This window comes from Macaca thibetana, chromosome 3 (genome assembly GCF_024542745.1).
Source record: "Macaca thibetana thibetana isolate TM-01 chromosome 3, ASM2454274v1, whole genome shotgun sequence".
Taxonomy (NCBI): domain Eukaryota; kingdom Metazoa; phylum Chordata; class Mammalia; order Primates; family Cercopithecidae; genus Macaca; species Macaca thibetana.
Genome location: NC_065580.1, coordinates 141591716 through 141610764, shown reverse-complemented (window position 1 = coordinate 141610764; position 19049 = coordinate 141591716). Strand labels below are relative to the sequence as shown.

Sequence of the window (19049 nt, the reverse complement as noted above, 5' to 3'; positions counted from 1 at the left end):
GTCAGGAGATTGAGAACATTCTGGTTAACAAAGTGAAACCCCAACTCTACTAAAAATATAAAAAAACCAAAATAGCCGGGCATGGTGGCGGGCACCTGTAGTCCCAGCTACTCGGGAGGCTGAGGCGTGAGAATGGTGTGAACCTGGGAGGCGGAACTTGCAGTGAACCGGGATCGCGCCACTGCACTCCAGCCTGGGCGACAAAGTGAGACTCCGTCTCAAAAAAAAAAAAAAAAAAAAAATTAGTTGAGTGTGGTGACAGGTGCCTGAGGCAGGAGAATCACTTGAACCCGGGGGGCAGAGGTTGCAGTGAGTCGAGATCATGCCACTGCACTCCAGACTGGGTGACAGAGCGAGACTCTTGTCTCAATAATAATAATAATAATAAGAAGAAGAAGAAGCTGGTTTCAAGTCCCCTCCCTCTCCCCTTTACAGCACAGATTGACTTAATCCACTTTTGAGACAGGGAAAATGACAGGCAGCAACATGTTTCTCTAGCATGTACTTGCCCTTAAACTTCGCTAGGTTTCTCAGCCCCTGCACAGTTAACATTTTGTGCCAGATAATTCTCTGTTGGCAGCTGTCTTGGCTGCTTTATGCATGGTAGGATGTTAGCAGCAATCCTGGCCTCAACCTACCAGATGCCAGTAGCACCTGCTGGCTGTAACAACCAAAGATGTTTCTGGAGGAGCAATTTGGCTTTCAGGAAGAGGAAACAGTTCGACATACCCTGGGGGAGGCAGAATTGACCTTAGCTAAGAATCACTGCTCTTAGCATTCAGGATAATATCTTATGTCAATTAGAATTTTTAGCTATTGAGAGGAGGACTGGAACTCCATGGACTGGATCTGTTTCCTGCGGAGTTTAAAGTCTCCACTTAGTTCCTAGAAAACAAAGGAGTTTTATTAGAGATCACTTGGGGGTAAAGGTAGTATTGTGAAGCAGAGTCAAGAGCTGTTGAAGTCTAATCTCAGGGCAGGGGCCTGCAATTCTATAGCAAACAAACTAGGTGGTCCCTGTGGAGGCAGCCTGGCTCTAGCACTGCTGCTTTGGGTTCCTGTCAGGCAGGTCCCTGCCCCAATGCCTCTGCATCACAATGAGCCTCTGCTTGGGTGTAGACTAACCTTCCCTTAGCAAGGGCCACTTAAGCGCAGTGCAGGCAGTTACAGGCTCTTTACTCCGTAACAGGAGACGGTAAATATTTGAATGAAAGGAAGACCTGGATTTCTACCTGTTTTCAGCAATTAGAAGGCACTTAGGGTGAGAGCAGTTTCAGTGGCATAGTGGGGGAAAGCCAGATTCCAGTGGGTTGTAGATTTCTCCTGTGAATTCTAACTCATGTATAACTACTTAGGCTGGGTGCAGTAGCTTCTGCCTGTAATCCCAGCACTTGGGAAGGCTGAGGTGGGAGGATCATTTGAGCCCAGGAGCTCAAGACCAGCCTGGGCAACATAATGAGACCCCCATCTCTACAAAAAGTTAAAAAATTAGCTGAGCATCATGGCATGCTACTCAAGAGGTTGAGGTGGAAGGATTGCTTGAGTCCAGGAGGTCAAGGCTGCAGTGAGCCAAGGTTGTATCACTACACTCCAGCCAGGGTGACAGAGCAAGACCCTGTCTCAAACAAAAACTAATTAAAGGTCAAATAGGCGTCTCATACATCACACACTAAACCAAACCCTTTGTATTCTTCCCACCTTCAAAAGCTGTTTCTCCTTTATTGACTGATTGATTGGTTGAGACAGAGTTTTGCTCTTGTTGTCCAGGCTGGAGTGCAATGGTGCGATCTTGGCTTAATTGCAACCTCTGCCTCCTGGGTTCAAGCAATTCTGTCTCGGCCTCCAGAGTAGCTGGGATTACAGGCGCCTGCCGTATCTCGGCTAATTTTTGGTATTTTTAGTAGAGACGGGATTTCACCATGTTGGTCAGGCTGGTCTTAAACTCCTGAGCTTAGGTGATTACCTGCCTTGCCCTCCCAAAGTGCTGGGATTACAGGTGTGAGGCACCGCACCTGGCCTCTCCCTTATTTTAGTGAATGATATGATTCCCGCTCTCATACCCCACATCCAAACCATCAGCAAATCTTGCTTCTCTCATAGGCAATGATCTCTAGCTGTTTGTTGAGACACCAATTGCAGTTCTACTGTATTCACTTGCCAGAAGTTCTCCAAGCCAAATAAATTAACTTGGTCCTCTCACAATTTTGAATTCTTGTCCTGCCTATTTTCTGTATGATCTCAGGGAAAGATATACTTCCAGAGAGCCATCTTGTCCAGCGCATTCCCAGGATCAATATGTTTCAATAAAAAATCTCCATGAAAATTGGCTATGAAGCGGGGACGAGAGGCGATATTCTTTGTCACTGAGAATTAAACTGCTGGGAGAGGGAGGATGGAAATGCTTGGGTAGTATATGTGTTATGCCCTGAGAAGTAGAGGGACTTGGGAGGAGCAATTTGGCTTTCAGGAAGAGCAAATAGTTTTGCTGCCACACGCACTAGCTGTAGCTCTGTGCTATCATCTGAGTGGCCAGAGACCAGGAAATGGTGGCAAACGCAAGAGCTTCATGTTTTCCCTTCCTAGTCAAAAAGTGCAGTCTCTTGAGAAGGTGGTAGAAGAGCTTTTAGATGGAGATTGGGAGGAGAGAGGTGGTAGAAGTCTTTATTTACCTCCTGTATTAGTCTGTTCTCATGCTGCTATAAAGGAGAGAGGTTTAATTGACTCAGTTCCTCAGGGATAGGGAGGCCTTGGGAAACTTACAATCATGGTTGAAGGGGAAGCAAACATGTCTTTCTTCATATGGCAGCAGGAAGAAGTGCCTAGCAAAGGGGGAAAAGCCCCTTATAAAACCGTCAGATCTTGTGAGAACTCACTATCATGAGAACAGCATGGGGGTAACCACCCCCATGATTCAATTACCTTCCTTCAGGTCCCTCCTACAACATGTGGGGATTATGGAAACTTCAAGATGAGATTTGGGTGGGGGCACAGACAAACGATATCACCTCTTGTCCTTGACTCCCACCTGCAGGAGCTATTTGAGTATTATACTATCTCTGTGGCTGCAAAAATTTGGAGGAAAACCCGGTCTATAAGAATTTCACTGACTTCTGAAAACAGCCTCAGCCTGTTATATGAAAAGGGAAAGTGGAATGTACGATGAGAAGTTTATCATTGACAACCAGTTTTCTCACCATTTTTCCAGTCTTCATTTCTGTTCCTGCTGTCTAGACTAAGCTTCTGGTGGAGGGAATGGAAAATAAGTGATGGAAAAAAATCAGCAGTTAAGATTATGTGATACTGGTCCATAAATAGACCAATGTATTAGAATAATAGTTTCAGAAATGAACTGGGTTCTATAAAGAAATCTAGTATATGATAAAGATGATATCTTAAATCACTAGGGCAGAGATCGATTTTTTAAAAAGTGCTATTGGGATAAGTGATGATCTGTATGCAGCTCAGCTGAGATCGCCTACCAAGGAGAATGATGAGGAATGTCATATTAAATAGCTGCAGGAAGCCCTGTACCAATCAGGAAACTATTTACTTCTTAGCAATCACAAGAGACAGAACTCATCATTTTCAAGTTGTTTTTTGTCCCTCCCTCCCTCCCTTCCTCCCTCCTCCCTCCCTCCCTTCCTCCCTCCTTCCCTCCCTCCTTCCTTCCCTCCTTCCCTCCCTCCCTCCCTCCCTGCCTCCCTCCCTCCCTGCCTTCCTCCTTCCTGCCTTCCTGCCTTCCTGCCTTCCTGCCTTCCTTCCTTCCTTTTTTATTTTTTATTTTTTTTAGATGGAGTCTTGCTCTGTCGCCCGGGCTAGAGTGCAGCAGCGTGATCTTGGCTCACTGCAACCTCTGCCTCATGGGTTCAAGTGATTCTCCAGATTCAGCCTCCTGAGTAGCTGGGATTACAAGCGTGTGCCACCATACCCAACTAATTTTTGTATTTTTAGCAGATATGGGTTTCACCATGTTGGCCAGGCTGGTCTTGAACTCCTGACCTCAGGTGATCCACCCGGCTTGGCCTCCCAAAGTGCTGGGATTACAGGCATGAGCCACTGCACCAGGCCTTTATTTCTTACCTGTTTCTTTTTTAAATAAAGTTGGGGGGGGGTCTCACTATGTTTTCTAGGCTGGTCTCGAACTTCTGGCCTCAAATGATCCTCCTGCCTTGGCCTCCCAAAGTGCTGGGATTACAGGCATGAGTCACGGAGGCTAAGCCATTTTTGGTCTTTCTCCCTCATTTTTTTTTTTTTTTTGAGACAGAGTCTTGCTCTGTCACCGAGGCTGGAGTGTAGTGGTGTCATCTCGGCTCACTGCAACCTCTGCCTCCTGGGTTCCAGCGATTCTTGTTCCTCATCCTTCTAAGTAGCTGGGACTACAGGCATGTGCCACCACCAAGCCTGACTAATTTTTGTATTTTTAGTAGAGATTGGGTTTTACCATGTTAGCCAGGCTGGTCTCGAACTGCTGGCCTCAAACCATACACCCACCTCAGCCTCCCAAAGTGCTGGGATTACAGGTGTGAGCCCCTATACTCGGCACACTTTTGGTCTTTTGACAGCTCTTTTGCTTATTGTGCTTCTAAAGTCACATAATAGGCTGGGTGTGGCGGCTTATACCTGTAATCCCAGCACTTTGGGAGACTGAGTCAGGAGGATTGCTTGAGGCCAGGAGTTTAAGACCACCGTTGCCAACATAAGGAGACCCTGTCTCTTAAAAAATAAAAAATATACCCAGTAATGGGATGGCTGGGTCATATGGTACATCTAGTTCTAGATCCTTGAGGAATCGCCATACTGTTTTCCATAATGGTTGAACTTGTTTACAATCCCACCAACAGTGTAAAAGTGTTCCTATTTCTCCACATCCTCTCCAGCACCTGTTGTTTCCTGACTTTTTAATGATTGCCATTCTAACTGGTGTGAGATGGTATCTCATTGTGGTTTTGATTTGCATTTCTCTGATGGCCAGTGATGATGAGCATTTTTTCATGTGTCTGTTGGCTGTATGAATGTCTTACACCATGGAATACTATGCAGCCATAAAAAAGGATGAGTTTGTGTCCTTTATAGGGACATGGATGCAGCTGGAAACCATCATTCTTAGCAAACTATCACAAGAACAGAAAACCAAACACCGCATGTTCTCACTCATAGGTGGGAACTGAACAATGAGATCACTTGGACTCGGGAAGGGGAACATCACACACCGGGGCCTATCATGGGGAGGGGGGAAGGGGGAGGGATTGCATTGGGAGTTATACCTGATGTAAATGACGAGTTGATGGGTGCTGACGAGTTGATGGGTGCAGCACAGCAACATGGCACAAGTATACATATGTAACAAACCTGCACGTTATGCACATGTACCCTAGAACTTAAAGTATAATAATAAAAAATAATTAAAAAAAATAAAAAAAAATAAAGAAAACCAAAAATAAAAGTAAAATCACATAATATAACTATCCTTATTTTACCAGGACCATATTTGAAAAATTCAGGATATCTTGTAAGACTTTTTTGGTTCCAAGCTCATATAAGTTATGCTTGTGCCTTTTTTTCCTTTCAACTAAGGTGCATGTAAGATTTAAAGTTTGTGATTTCTATTTTCACAATAGCCTTTGGAGCCTTGTGACGAAATGAGGTTGTCTAGGGAGAAGGCCTAGAGTGAGCAGAGAAGAGGATCTTGAGGGATGCCAGCACTTAAGGGCTGGCAAGTGAAAGAGCCTGCCAGGGAGACTGAGAAAGACCAGTGAGAGAGGAAGTAGCAAGTCTCGAGTGTGTGCTGCCCTAGAAGGCAGGGGTGGATGGTGGTTTCTAAAGAAGGCCAAGTTCAAGGGTGAAATGCTGGCAAGAAGTCAAACAAGATAATGACAAAAAATGTGCGCTGGCTTTATCAACACTGGTGACATGAGTGAGATCAGTTTCAGTGGCATAGTGCACGGGAAGCCAGATTCCAGGGGGCTGTGGATTTCTCCCTTGAGTTCTAACTCATATTCACAACTACTTACTTAAAGATCAAGTAGGCATCTCAAACTTACCACCCCAAAACCAAACTCTTCATTCTCCTCCCACCATCCAAACCTAATTCTTCCTCATCTTAATTAATGGACCCTCTGATGCCCCAGTTGCTCAGTCCAAAAAGCCTAGATGTCACTCTCTCATACCCTACATCTAAGCCATCAGCAAATCCTGTTGGTCCTACTTTCAGAATATAGACAGAGACAGGCAACTCCCCACTCCCTCCAAGGCTTCAGGTCCAATCCACCGTCTTCTCCCTAGACCTTGTCAGCTGTCTCCCTGCTTCTGCTCTTTCCTCTGTATACTCTCTTCACTATCCTAGAACCAGATAATCTTTTAAAAATAGAACTAAGATGATTTTACATATTGTTTGGAACTTTCTAAAGGTTTCTCCTCTCAGAGTAACAGACAAAGTCCTTCCATACCTGACAGTTCTTCCCAATCACGCCAGGCACGCTCCCACTTTTGTGTTTAGCTCCTGTTATTCTCCTTGCCTAGAAGCTACTTTCTCAAGCCCTTTACACAACTTTCTCCTTCTCTTCATGTGAGTTCCTATTTTGAGAGAACTTCTCTAACTATCTGTCATGTTTTTAAAACATGTCTGCAAATTTCTTGACACTCTTTTCACCAAGAGTTAGAGTCTAGTTCCTCTCCTCTTGAAACTGACCAAACTGACTCACTTCTAACAAATTAAATGTGAAGGCAGTGGTGCTGGGTCGTAAGAGGTGATATGTGGGATGCTTGCTCTTGGAACAGAGCTGCAGTGCTGGGAAGAAGCCTCTGCCACATTGACAGGCTGCACAGAGGTATTCCAGCAATAGTCCTCACTGTGGTCACAGTGGACACCTAGCACTGACTATCAGTCAGGTGAGAAGGAACCCTCCAGATGACTCCAGCTCCAGCCCCTGTTTAACTGGAACCATGTGAGAGACCCTACAGGGAAACCGCCAAGCTCAGCCTGGTCACTCCCAGAAATGTGAACGAAAATAAATGCATGCTATTGTTTTTAGCCACTAAGTATGAGTGGTTTAATTACATAGCAATCGATAATTGGAACACAGTGCTTCTACAGTAGCACTCTCCATCAGTCTCTATTTTCTTACCCAGATTTATTTTTCTTTGTACCCCTTACCATTATCTGACATGTTATAAATTTGTTTTTGTTTCCTGTTCTACCACATGCCCTGGAATTTCAGCTGTGGGAAAGTAGAAGCTTTGCTTGTTTTGCTGATATTTCCTCCATTACGTAGAACGGTGCTTGGTACAGACGAGTCACTCAAGCTCAGATAGTTTTGTTAAATGGATGTACCTGTGGTCTGTGGTGTGAAGAAGGCATCCAAGTTGAACAGAGACAGTATGGGCCTGAAAGTATTGTGGAACTTGGAAAGGACCACATAGGAGATATTATTATTCTCATTATTCTTGAGGATACTTCTACCTCCCCATTAGTGGTCCTTAATAATGATTTTTTAATGGAGGTAATGAAGTTATTTTTTCTTTTTTTCAAAACAGTTTATTTTTGAAGTAGAAATAAAAATTCTGGTGTTTATAGGATTGAGTTTACACTTCCAGGTCTGTGAGAGTGACTAAGCTTCTGAACCTTTTATAGTTGCATTATGTGCAGGATGAGAAAGGGAATGTTCCTCTCCCCATACCCCTGAGCAAGCAGCCTGCAGGCCAAGACCAATGCCCATCTAGAAAGGCGTTTGACATGAGAGAAGGATCACTTTACCCTATGTACTCTGTTGGACTTTAGAAGACTGTGAGCCAGAAAGTCTCCTTACAAACCAGCATAGAGCAAGGTTAGGTAAAGGTCTTTCATATTTACCCATTGCTGCCCCTCTGTTTTTTTTTTCTTGTTCATTTTTTTTTTCCATTGGGCCAAATCATTATATTCTTCGCCATTACAGCAAATGCATATTGAACATTTCTTCATGTTGATGTCAACTCCTCATATCATTTTCACAGGCTTGAGGAGTTGCAGGATGGTGTAGGCCTGCCTTGCTCCCCACTCTCAGCCCCACAGCTGAGTTGAAGACTGTGGGTTCAGGCACACTGTGCAGGAGGGAGATTGGCAACCCGATACCAAATGGGGACTCCGAGAGGGTGCATGAGCAGAAGACTGTTCAGGGCCAGGCGAGAAGGAAGGGAGCTTCATCTCAGACGCTGACCCTGTGAGGCACACCACCCTTCATAAAATAGGGGCCAGTGAGATCCTGGGGCTCTGACCAAGCACGCACTTAATTCTTTTTCTTTGGATGGGATCAGGAAAGATGAAGGGAATGAGTTAAGGCAAAATGTCTGGGAGAAGGTTATCAGTGTTCTTTCTTCAGTGTTTGCTGTCATCATCCTTGTCATCATTGTCACCGTCACCATCATTAGCTATAGCAGCACACTTGTACTGAGTCATTGTTTTACACCAGGCACTGTGATAGATTCTTCTGCCGATGGGGTTATTTGGATAAACAAGAGCTTTTATACAACTTAAGAACAAACAGACCTGTTTGGGGTAGCATTTGGGGTGCACATGACTGATGCCAAGCAGAGCATGAAAAGGGCTGTCACAGAATTTGCATTCTGGCAGCTCTGGAGGGGAAAGAAGACCCTCTCCTGGCCTGGGACACTGGAGGCTTCATGAAGAAGATGATATTTGATCTGAGACTTGAAGGACAAGTGGAAGTTTATAGATAGAAGTGGGCAGGTGGGCTGCCTGAACAGCACGACGGGGACTAAAAGCATGGTGTGTTTGGTAGAGTGGTGAATTTCAGACTGACTGGTGCAGAGTCAGTGGCTAGAAATGAGAGGGACTTGGACTAGAAGGCAGTTGTTGTGACCCTCTGAGTAATTCTGTTTCCTCCTCCACACCCTTTGCAGCCTGAGTATTACCATAATTGATAGAAAACTGCATCTCACTCCTCCTGCCATGAACTCATTTTTATGAGGCCTTTCTTCATTCATTTCCTTTCCCAAGTCAATGAGTGGAGAAGCACATTCCTAAGGATTATCATGGCTGATTTCCTGCATGTTCTTCACTCACAGAGAAGCAATGCCAGATCTGGTCTCCTTTCTTTCCTTTCCAAGTGCATAACAGACCTTTCTTTTTTTGAAAAAAGAGAACACATAGTGGGACAGGTTGGGGTCAGCTCCGGTGGCCAGGAGGGTCAGACATGAGATCTTCACTGCAGACACTCCTGATTCAAGTGCATGGAGCCATGGAAGCCCACCTAGCAGGAGCCAAGGCCAGGAGCGGGATGGCTTTGAGGAGGACGATCAAGCCTGGTCTCAGAGCTAGGTTCACTTCAAAATGTGGGGATGGTGGTGAGGAGGGGCCTGTAGCCGAGAGGATATCTACAGGGAGCTTGGAATTTGGGCTGCATGAGGGTTGAGGATTGGAGGAACTGGGGCCTGTGCAGCAGCTCTCAGATGGTTCCCCTTAGCACAGGCCATCGGCACAGGCTGCTGACTCCTAGTTCATTGTTTTCACATGGAATGTGTGACCTTTCCAACCCTCTCCAGGAGATCTGCAGGTGAATTTGCATCTGTTGATGTGGTTCTGTGTCTTTGGGTTAGAGTTGATTCCCTTCTTGGTATCCTGGGAGTATCCTGTGCAGGGGCCACGAAGTGCCAGGCTTGCATATTACCTATTAGAGCAGTGAGGGGGATTCCCCAGCCCTGCTGACAAGCTGGGACAACCAGGCCGTGCTCCTCCTGCCCTGTTTGTGGAGCCTGTCCCTGGGGTTCACACAGGCCCTGAGGGGGAACTCTGCTGTGTCACAGCCTGTGGGACAAAGCCTTCGGGCTGAACAGTTTCCCTAGAGCCCCCTGCGTGTCCTTGTTGCTCAGGCAGTAGATGAAGGGATTCAGCATGGGGGTCACCACCATGTACATCACTGAGGCTAGTGAGTCCTTGTCTGTGGAGTGGGAGGATGAGGGCCTCAGGTAGACCCCTGAGATGGTGTCATAGAAGAGGATGACCATGGTCAAGTGGGAGCCACAGGTGAAAAAGGCCTTCTGCTTACCCCGGGTGTAGTGGACTCTGAGCACCATGACTGCAATGCGTGTGTAGGAGCCGAGAATGCCAAGGAAGGGCAGGAGGACAATCAGGCCCCCCACCAGCATGATCATGAGCTGGTTGAGTCGGGTCTCGAAACAGGAGAGCTGGAGCAGGAGAATGAGGTCACAGAAGCAGTAGGGGATGATGTTGCTGGCGCAGAAGTCCAGCTGGGCCATGAGGAGGGTGTGCAGCAGGGCATGGAGGCTGGCGATGGCGCCCATGAGCTGCCCAGCATCAGGGCGCAGCCGCGCAGGCTCATCTTGGAGGAGTAGTGCAGCGGGTGGCAGATGGCCAGGTAGCGGTCATAGGCCATTGCTGTCAAAAGGAAGTTGCTCCATGTTGGCGAGCCAGATGCAGATGTAGATCTGTCCCAGGCAGGTGCCGTAGGAGATGGCCTGAGTCTGCGTCTGGATGTTCTCGAGCATCGTGGGAATCGTGGCAGAGACAAAGCAGAAATCCACCAGGGAGAGCTGGCTGACGAAGAAGTACATGGGGGTGTGGAGATGGGAGGCTGAGCCAATGGCCAGGATGATGAGCAGGTTTCCTGCCTTGCCAACCAGGTACATGGCCAGGAAGAACCCGAAGATCAGCTCCTCTTGCTCTGGCCAGCTGGAGAGCCCCAGGAGGAGGCACTCCAAGGCACTGGTGTGGTTTCTGCGCTCCATGGATGACAGGTCCTGTGGGGAGAGCCAGACCAGTCGCAGACCAGTGAGAGATGAATTCCTGGGCCTCCTGCAGTCCCTCAGCTCTCATTTGGGCACATCTCTGTGTTCATTTGTTACAAACCCCAAAGCAGGCTGTCAGCCTATCAAAGGAAAAGCCTCAGCCAGGGAGCCCTACGGCCTCAACATACCCAGGCATTAGGGTTCAGTTACTTCACTGCTAAACTTCTGCTGACTCTGAACCCACGAAGCCCCATCTGCTGTCCCTCCATGGAGAATCCTGGTGGCGCATGGTCATGTATTCAGTGGTGGCAGCAATGAGGCGGTTACTTAGGGCATTTTACCCCCCAAGTTTTCATCACACTTTCATTTTTTGATATGAGCAACTGATAATGTCTCAAGATTAAGTAAAGACCTGTAGAGGCCGGGCGCGGTGGCTCAAGCCTGTAATCCCAGCACTTTGGGAGGCCGAGACGGGCGGATCACTATGTCAGGAGATCGAGACCATCCTGGCTAACACGGCGAAACCCCATCTCTACTAAAAACACAAAAAATTAGCCGGGCGAGGTGGCGGCGCCTGTGGTCCCAGCTACTCGGGAGGCTGAGGCAGGAGAATGGTGGGAACCCGGGAGGCGGAGCTTGCAGTGAGCTGAGATCTGGCCACTGCACTCCAGCCTGGGTGACAGAGCGAGACTCCGTCTCAAAAAAAAAAAAAAAAAAAAAAAGACCTGTAGAAATGTAGTTTCTTCCCACTCCCGGTAAGGGGGGCCACCTGAAGGTTGTTTCTGTATGGAATTCTGGAAGTATAATGGCAGATGTGCAGAGCTGCAGGGTACTGTGGGTACACACCCTCCTTCCCCCTAAGATTTTGTCTCCTTTGGTCCCGACCCAGGCAGAGCCCAGGACTCCGGGGTCTGTGGCTGCTGCTCCCCAGCTTCGGACACCTTGGCCCAGGTGATGCTGCTGAGGCTGAAGGTCAGGGCAAGCCTGGGCAGAGGAGCCTGTTGATAGGGCCAGCTCAGCCAGCCTTCTGTCTGCGCTCGTCCAAGAAGGGCCTCACCTCTAGAGGGTAGTCGAGGAAGAGTGGGAGTTGTCCCTGCGGATACCAAGGAGAAACTACAGCTGTAACATTGCCCAGAGTCATGGAGACCATAGCAGAGCCACATAGGGACCTCACTCAATTGGAATTCATAATAGTTCAGAGATTTCAGCTGATGTTGCATTAGACATAAAGCATTTTTTGTGGCTTCAAAAGAAAGAGTGGGATGTGGGTCCTATCATAAAGTGAATCTGTAAAGAGAAAGGGAAGAAGGACAGTGCAGGGTTAGTGTGCTGATTGGGGATGGGACACAGGTGATGGGAAATCTGTAGGAGAAGGTGATGGGGTGGGGTTCTGGCCACGTGGGAACTGGGCAGGGGATGAGAAGGGGAAGCATCCAGTGAATGTGGTAATCTTGTCTGCTAAAGGCATTCTTGTGAGGATTAAATGAGGAAATGCACATATGTGCTAAGAACAGGGCATTGCACATAGGCACACAGTGAGCACTGGCTACTATTATTCAAGTAATTTTTAGAGGCAAATGTGATTTTAATACCAAACTAAACATGGACAATGAAAAGATTGGAGTCCAGTTTTGTTTATAGACATAGATGCAAATGCCACAAATAAAATATTTGCAAGCAAAGAAAACAACACATTGATAGAGCTGGCTGTAAAACTGGAAATCTGTTAACTTAACAAATGAAATATCAAAATAATGTAATTCATTCATGATAAGACATCCAAATAAATTTATTGTTACTTTGTAGATGAAAACTCTCAAAGCATTAGGAGTGTTTTTTCTTAATATGATAAACTGTGTATCTAAAAACAAGAGTTGGCCAGGCATGGTGACTCACACCTGTCATCCCAGTACTTTGGGAGGTCGAGGCAGGAGGATTGCTTGAGCCCAGGAGTTCAAAACTAGTCTGGACAACATAGTGAGACTCTGGATCTATTAAAAAATGAAAAAATAAAAACGAGTCAACATCATGTCTATTGAAGAATACTACTTTCTCTCTAAAAGAATAAGATAGAAATGTTCTCTGTTATCATTCCTTCTTTAACATTTTCCTAGAAATGCTGATGATGGCTATCTGAAAAGGCAAAAGGAGTAAAAACAAGGTTTTGCAAAAGATTTATCTCATAAGTAAGCTATTGAAAGAAATAAAACAAATGTTAGAAATAATGTTAGTTTAGCAGAGTTGCAGGATATAATGGCAGACAAATATCAGTTACTTATACTGAATAACCATTTTAAAAAGCAATGAAAAAGATGATTTTATTTCCACTAATGATGAAATTGAATATTGGAATTTGAATGCAACTTAAAAATGAAATATTGTCCAAAATTTATAATGGATAAAGTTAAGGAATTCATAAGATAAAAATAGATTCTAATTGAAAAGTTTAAATATATTCAGATTATTATGCTCCCTAAAGAAAGAAATATATGTTGTTATTAATAATACAATTAATAAATATACACTATAGACCAAACATTGTGCTATTTACATATGAGTTTTTAAATTCTACCCCAAACTCTATAGGTGGGTATTCATTCTTTTTTTTTTTTTTTGTGAGACAGAATTTCACTCTTGTTGCTCAGGCTGGAGCGCCAATGGCGTGGTCTTGGCTCACTGCAACCTCTGCCTCCCAAGTGATTCTCCTGCCTCAGTCTCCCAAGTAGCTGGGATTACAGGCGCCCACCACCACACCTAGCTAATTTTTTTTTAGTAGAGATGGGGTTTCACCACGTTGGCCAGGCTGGTCTCGAACTCCTGACCTCAGGTGATCCACCTTCCTCAGCCTCCCAAAGTGCTGGGATTATAGGTGTGCGCCACTGCACCTGCCCCGGATATTCTTGTCTTACTTACAGAGGCTTATAGAGATTAATTAAATATGTATAAATGTAGAAATTTTATGTTTGGGATTACACAGGAGGAAACAAATCAGATGAAAAGAGATCATTGGTTCAAAGATATTTGTTGAAACACCATTTTTAAATGTTTTAAAATGTGAAACAACCAAATTTCCAAAATAATAAGAGAATAGTTTTGCAGACTCTGATGTCTCAATGGTATGGAATACTGTACAGACAGTAAAAATGAAAGATTGTGTCAATTTCTGGATATTTGCCTATGATGTAGATTTTCAAAGCAGAACGCATGATAACCTATGCATACCAATGACATCTGTGTCAGAATGTGCACACACCACCAAACATAAGATGTTAATTTGGAGGCTGACGGAGAGAACAGTTTGAGGTTTAATTTCCCCTGGCTTTTTCCCTGCTTACATTCTTCACGGTGTGACAATCAGGTCATTGCAGGCTGTCACCAGCTCTGCTTCTGGGCCTGTCTTTGCACCAGCAAACATTTTCTTGTATCTATGCCTAGATTAAACGTTAGAAGGGGCTGGAATTGCTGGGTAATGAAATTGCTGGAAAATCCTCCATTGTAGGGATGAGGGCAGAGGCTGAGAGGGGTTGTCCAGGAATCAAATCCTTTGTGCTGTGGGAAGTTTATTCTCTGCTAAAATGATGGCGTTGGATCCCTGGATGGTTTCTAAGGTCCCTTCAGGGTCAGGTTCTGCTTGTCTTTGAGAGGTGGAGGAGGAGGAGATGTCTTTGGCTAAGACATTTAGGGACTTTGGGGAGGAGTGTTTCTCTTTCCTCCCCTACATGGGCACTGACCTGTCCAGTTGGTCTGATTTCTGCAAAACCCTACCCAAGGCCCCTGCCTTCTCCTGAATGGCTTTTCCTCTCTCAGGAGCTCAGAAAGCTCACAAGCAGCCTGGGGCCAGGGACACAAGCCTGGGTCCCATGGAAAGCAAGATGAGAAAGCAGGTGGGTGGGAGGCAGGGAGAGGGAAGTGGCTGGGGAGAACAGAACCTCATTCCCTGGTGGGTTGGCCAAGGAGCGGTGTCTGGGCCTCACCCTCGGCTTATTTGCAGGGCTACTCTTGGAATATGGGGAGCAATCCCCAGTGGGCATCGTTAGAAATAAATGTGCAGTAATTGCTTGGGGTGCTGCTGGGCCCATTTCTCCTGGGCTCCAGATACACCATTTCCTTAGAGTTTTTCCGCTGGAGAGTGACGGCCTTCAGAGGTTTAATTTGCTACTTTTGTCTCCAGGGGAAATCTCTACAATTCTCTGCTTTTCTCTTTAGTCCAGGGAATTCATCTCATTGATTGTATGAAATCAGAACTCCAAAGTTCATGTTGATGGCCCCCTTTTAAATTGAGGACATTATCGCATTCTTTTTTTATGGCTGCATAGTATTCCATGGTATATATGTACATTTTCTTTATGCAGTCTGCCATTGATGGGCATTTAGGTTGATTCCATGTCTTTGCTATTCAGTGCTGTGATGAACACATGTGTGCATGTGTCTTTTTTGTTGTTGTTGTTCTTTAAATGGTGTACATTTAGATAAGTTTTTTTTTTAACTTTTAAGTTCAGGAGTACATGTGCAGGTTTGTTACATAGGTAAACTTGTATTGTAGGGGTTTGTTATACAAATTATTTCATCTCCCAGGTATTAAATCTAGTACCCATTAGTTATTTTTCCTGATTCTCTCTCTCCTCCCACCCTCCACCCTCTGAGGGGCCCCAGTATGTATTGTTCCCCTCTATGTATCCATGTAGCTCCCACTTATATGTGAGAACATGCAGTATTTGGTTTTCTGTTCCTGTGTTACTTTGCTAAGGATAATAGCCTCCAGCTCTATGTATGTCCTTGCAAAGGACATGATCTCATCCTTTTCTTTTTTTTTTTTTTAAATGGAGTCTCGCTCTGTTGCCAGGCTGGAGTACAATGGCGTGATCTTGGCTCACTGCAAACTCCGCCTCCTGTGTTCATGCGATTCTCATGCCTCAGCCTCCTGAGTAGCTGAGATTACAGGCATGTGCCACCACATGCAGCTAATTTTTGTATTTTTAGTAGAGATGGTGTTTAACCATGTTGGCCAGGATAGTTTTGATCTCCTGACCTTGTGATCTGCCCACCGCGGCCTCCCAAAGTGCTGGGATTACAGGTGTGAGCCACCATGCCCGGCTGATCTCATTCTTTTTTATGGCTGCGTAGTATTCCATGGTGTATATGTACCACATTTTCTTTATTCAGTCCGTCATTGATGGGTATTTAGGTTAATTTCATATCTTTGCTATTGTGAATAGTACTTCAATGAACATATGTGCATGTGTCTTTATGATTTATATTCCTTTGGATATATACCCAGTAATGGGATTGCTGGGCCAAATGGTATTTCTGTCTTTAGGTCTTTGAGGAATTGCCACACTGTTTTCCCTAATGGTTGAACTAATTCACACTCCCACCAACAGTGTGTACGTGTTTCTTTTTTTCTTTTTCTCCACAACTTTACCACCACCTGTTATTTTTTGACTTTTTAGTAATAGCCATTCTGACTGGTGTTAGATGGTGTCTTATGGTTTTGATTTGCATTTCTTTAGTAATCAGTGATGTTAAGCTTTTTTTTTTTTTTTTTTTTTTTTTTTTTTTTTGAGACGGAGTCATTCTCTGTTGCCCAGGCTGGAGTGCAGTGGCGCCATCTTGGCTCACTGCAAGCTCCGCCTCCCTGGTTCACACCATTCTCCTGCCTCAGCCTCCCGAGTAGCTGGGACTACAGGTGCCCACCACCATGCCTGGCTAATTTTTTGTGTTTTTAGTAGAGACGGGGTTTCACTGTGTTAGCCAGGATGGTCTCGATCTCCTGACCTCGTGATCCACCTGCCTCAGCCTCCCAAAGTGCTGGGATTACAGGCATGAGCCACTGTGCCTGGTCAAGCTTTTTTTTTTTTTTATAAGATTGTTGGCCACATGTGTGTCTTCTTTTGAAAAATGTCTGTTCATGTCCGTTGCCCATTTTTTAATGTTTTTTTTTCTTATAAATTTAAGTTCCTTATAGATGTTGGCTATTAGACCTTTGTTGGATGCATAGTTTGCATTTCTTTTCCCCAGTCTGTGTTCTTGGCACCTTTGTCAAAAATGAGTTCACTGTAGATGTGTAGATTTGTTTCTGGACTCTCTATTCTGTTCCACTGGTCTATGTGTCTGTTTTTATACCAGTACCATGCTGTTTTGGTTACTATAGCTCTCTATTGAAGTCAGGTAAATTTGATTCCTCCAGTTTTGTTATTTTTGCTGACGATAGCTTTGGCTATTCTTGGTCTTTTGTAGATCTATACAAATTTTAGGATTAAAAAAATATTTCTGTGAAGAATGTCATTGGTATTTTGATAGGGATTGCATTGAATCCGTATGTTGCTTTGGGTATTGTGGACATTTTTAACAATATTGTCTTGAAATATATAAACATGGAATATCTTTCTATGTTTTTGTGTCCTCTTCAATTTCTTTCATCAGTGTTTTATAGTTTTCATTGTAGAGATCTTTCACTTCTTTAAGTTAATTCCTAGGTATTTAATTTTATTCGTGGCTATTGATTTTATTTCAGATTGTTCCCTGCTGGCATATAGAAACGCTACCGATTTTGTACATTGATTTTGTATCCTGCAACTTTACTGAATTTGTTTATCAGTTCTAATAGTTCTTTGGTGGAGTCTTTAGGTTTTTAAAATGTCATTTGGAAGTCATATGGAAATATTTAGAAATCATTTCCAAATACCATTTAGAAACCATTTGAGTATTTTCTTACTTCCTGGAACAAAAAGTATCCTGAGCTCATCTTGAACATTCTTAGTCCTAGCCCTGGCATCAGCCATTTCTCTAAGGAGCTCTGATTCCCTTCAGTGGAAAATGATATTCATAAGCCAAGATCTAGGCACTAAGTGTACTCATTGCTATTAAAATGTCATTGTTATCTAGCCCTATCAATGGAGAGAAGTAGGGAATATATGTTTTACACACACACACGCACGCGCGCACACACACACACATGCATGCTCACAAATACATACACATATATTTACATCTATCTAATTATGTATCAATTATCTATTATCTATCTGTCATCTGTCTATCTATCCATCTATCTATCTAGAAAAGAATGAATGTACACTGATAACATCCATTCCAATCTGACGCCATAGGATTCTTGCTAGCTTTCTCCCTTTCTGAATCTATGGCTCTTTCCTGTAAAAGTGACACACCTTTCTTGCAGTATATTTTATTTATGTGATCAATCCCCTTTATGTAGCCAACTCTCACCCATCCCTTCCCACTCATGGATGCCCTCCTCACCTCACGTGGGTTCTCCGTGCCCTATTTTGCTCTGGCTGCTCTTGAAGGTCACATCTCTGTGTGGACCCCTTCTCTGATTGCTTGGGCTCCCACGTCCAGGTCAGGCTGCCCCTCCATGTGGATGCCTTCTCCAGCACCCTTGGAATCTGACTTGGAGCTACCTTGACTCTCTCCTCCACCTTAATGTGTGTCTACCACGTGGCTGCAACCCACCTAATGGCTTTAGTATTCAGAAAGAGAGGGGAAAGGAAGGAATAAAAAAGGAAAATAAATGAGTGCTTTTAGACATGCTGCCCAATCAACTGACCAATTGACAATTTTTTATTCGGTGTTCATTGCATTAAGACAATTGGGAGGTGAAGATGGAATGCAAGACGTTTATAAGAAAACATGTTTCCTGTATTCCAGAAATGTCAGGGGAGATGAGGTAAAAACAATAAATCAAAACTAATAATATGATAAGTGCTTCATTGAGTGTTACAAAAAATATGTTCTTCAAAGAAGGCAGGATGAAACTACGAATATTCTCTTCAAACAATGGTCAAAGTCACAGTAGATTAACTCTCACCTATTTTAATAATCAAATTGGAGTTCTGACAAAGGCCCCACACCAACAGTGACTACAATGATAAAAAAAGTTTATTTGTTGGTTCTCAGTCATTCAGTTCTATAGATTTCTCTTTAGTGCGCAGGACGGCATCAGATAATATTTTTGTAAAGGGGATTTTATCTCTTTGCTTAATATAAAACTTATTATAGAATATTACAAATAAAACATGATATAAATGTCACTATTCAAGTCATCACGATAATTCTTATTTTTCTGAAAAATTATGGATCAAATCATTGATAAATATTTATTCTCTGATGAGAGCTCAGGAGGAGTTGATAATGCTAACTAGAGGTGGGTAGAGGTAGTCCTATGAGAAGCAGAGAAGCTGAGTCTACCTATCTGTCACTTATCTGGTCACCTCCTTTATATTACATAATGCACAACACTCTACACAGGCACTAGGAGAGCTCAATGAATGTACAAAACCACTAACTAC

The 19049-nt window shown here is 44.2% G+C and overlaps 1 protein-coding gene across 1 annotated transcript in view; it reads left to right on the top strand.

The window, feature by feature from the left end:
* Window positions 1–19049, top strand: part of ZSCAN25 (zinc finger and SCAN domain containing 25) — a 71206-nt gene that overhangs the window by 17663 nt on the left and 34494 nt on the right. The window lies entirely within an intron of this gene.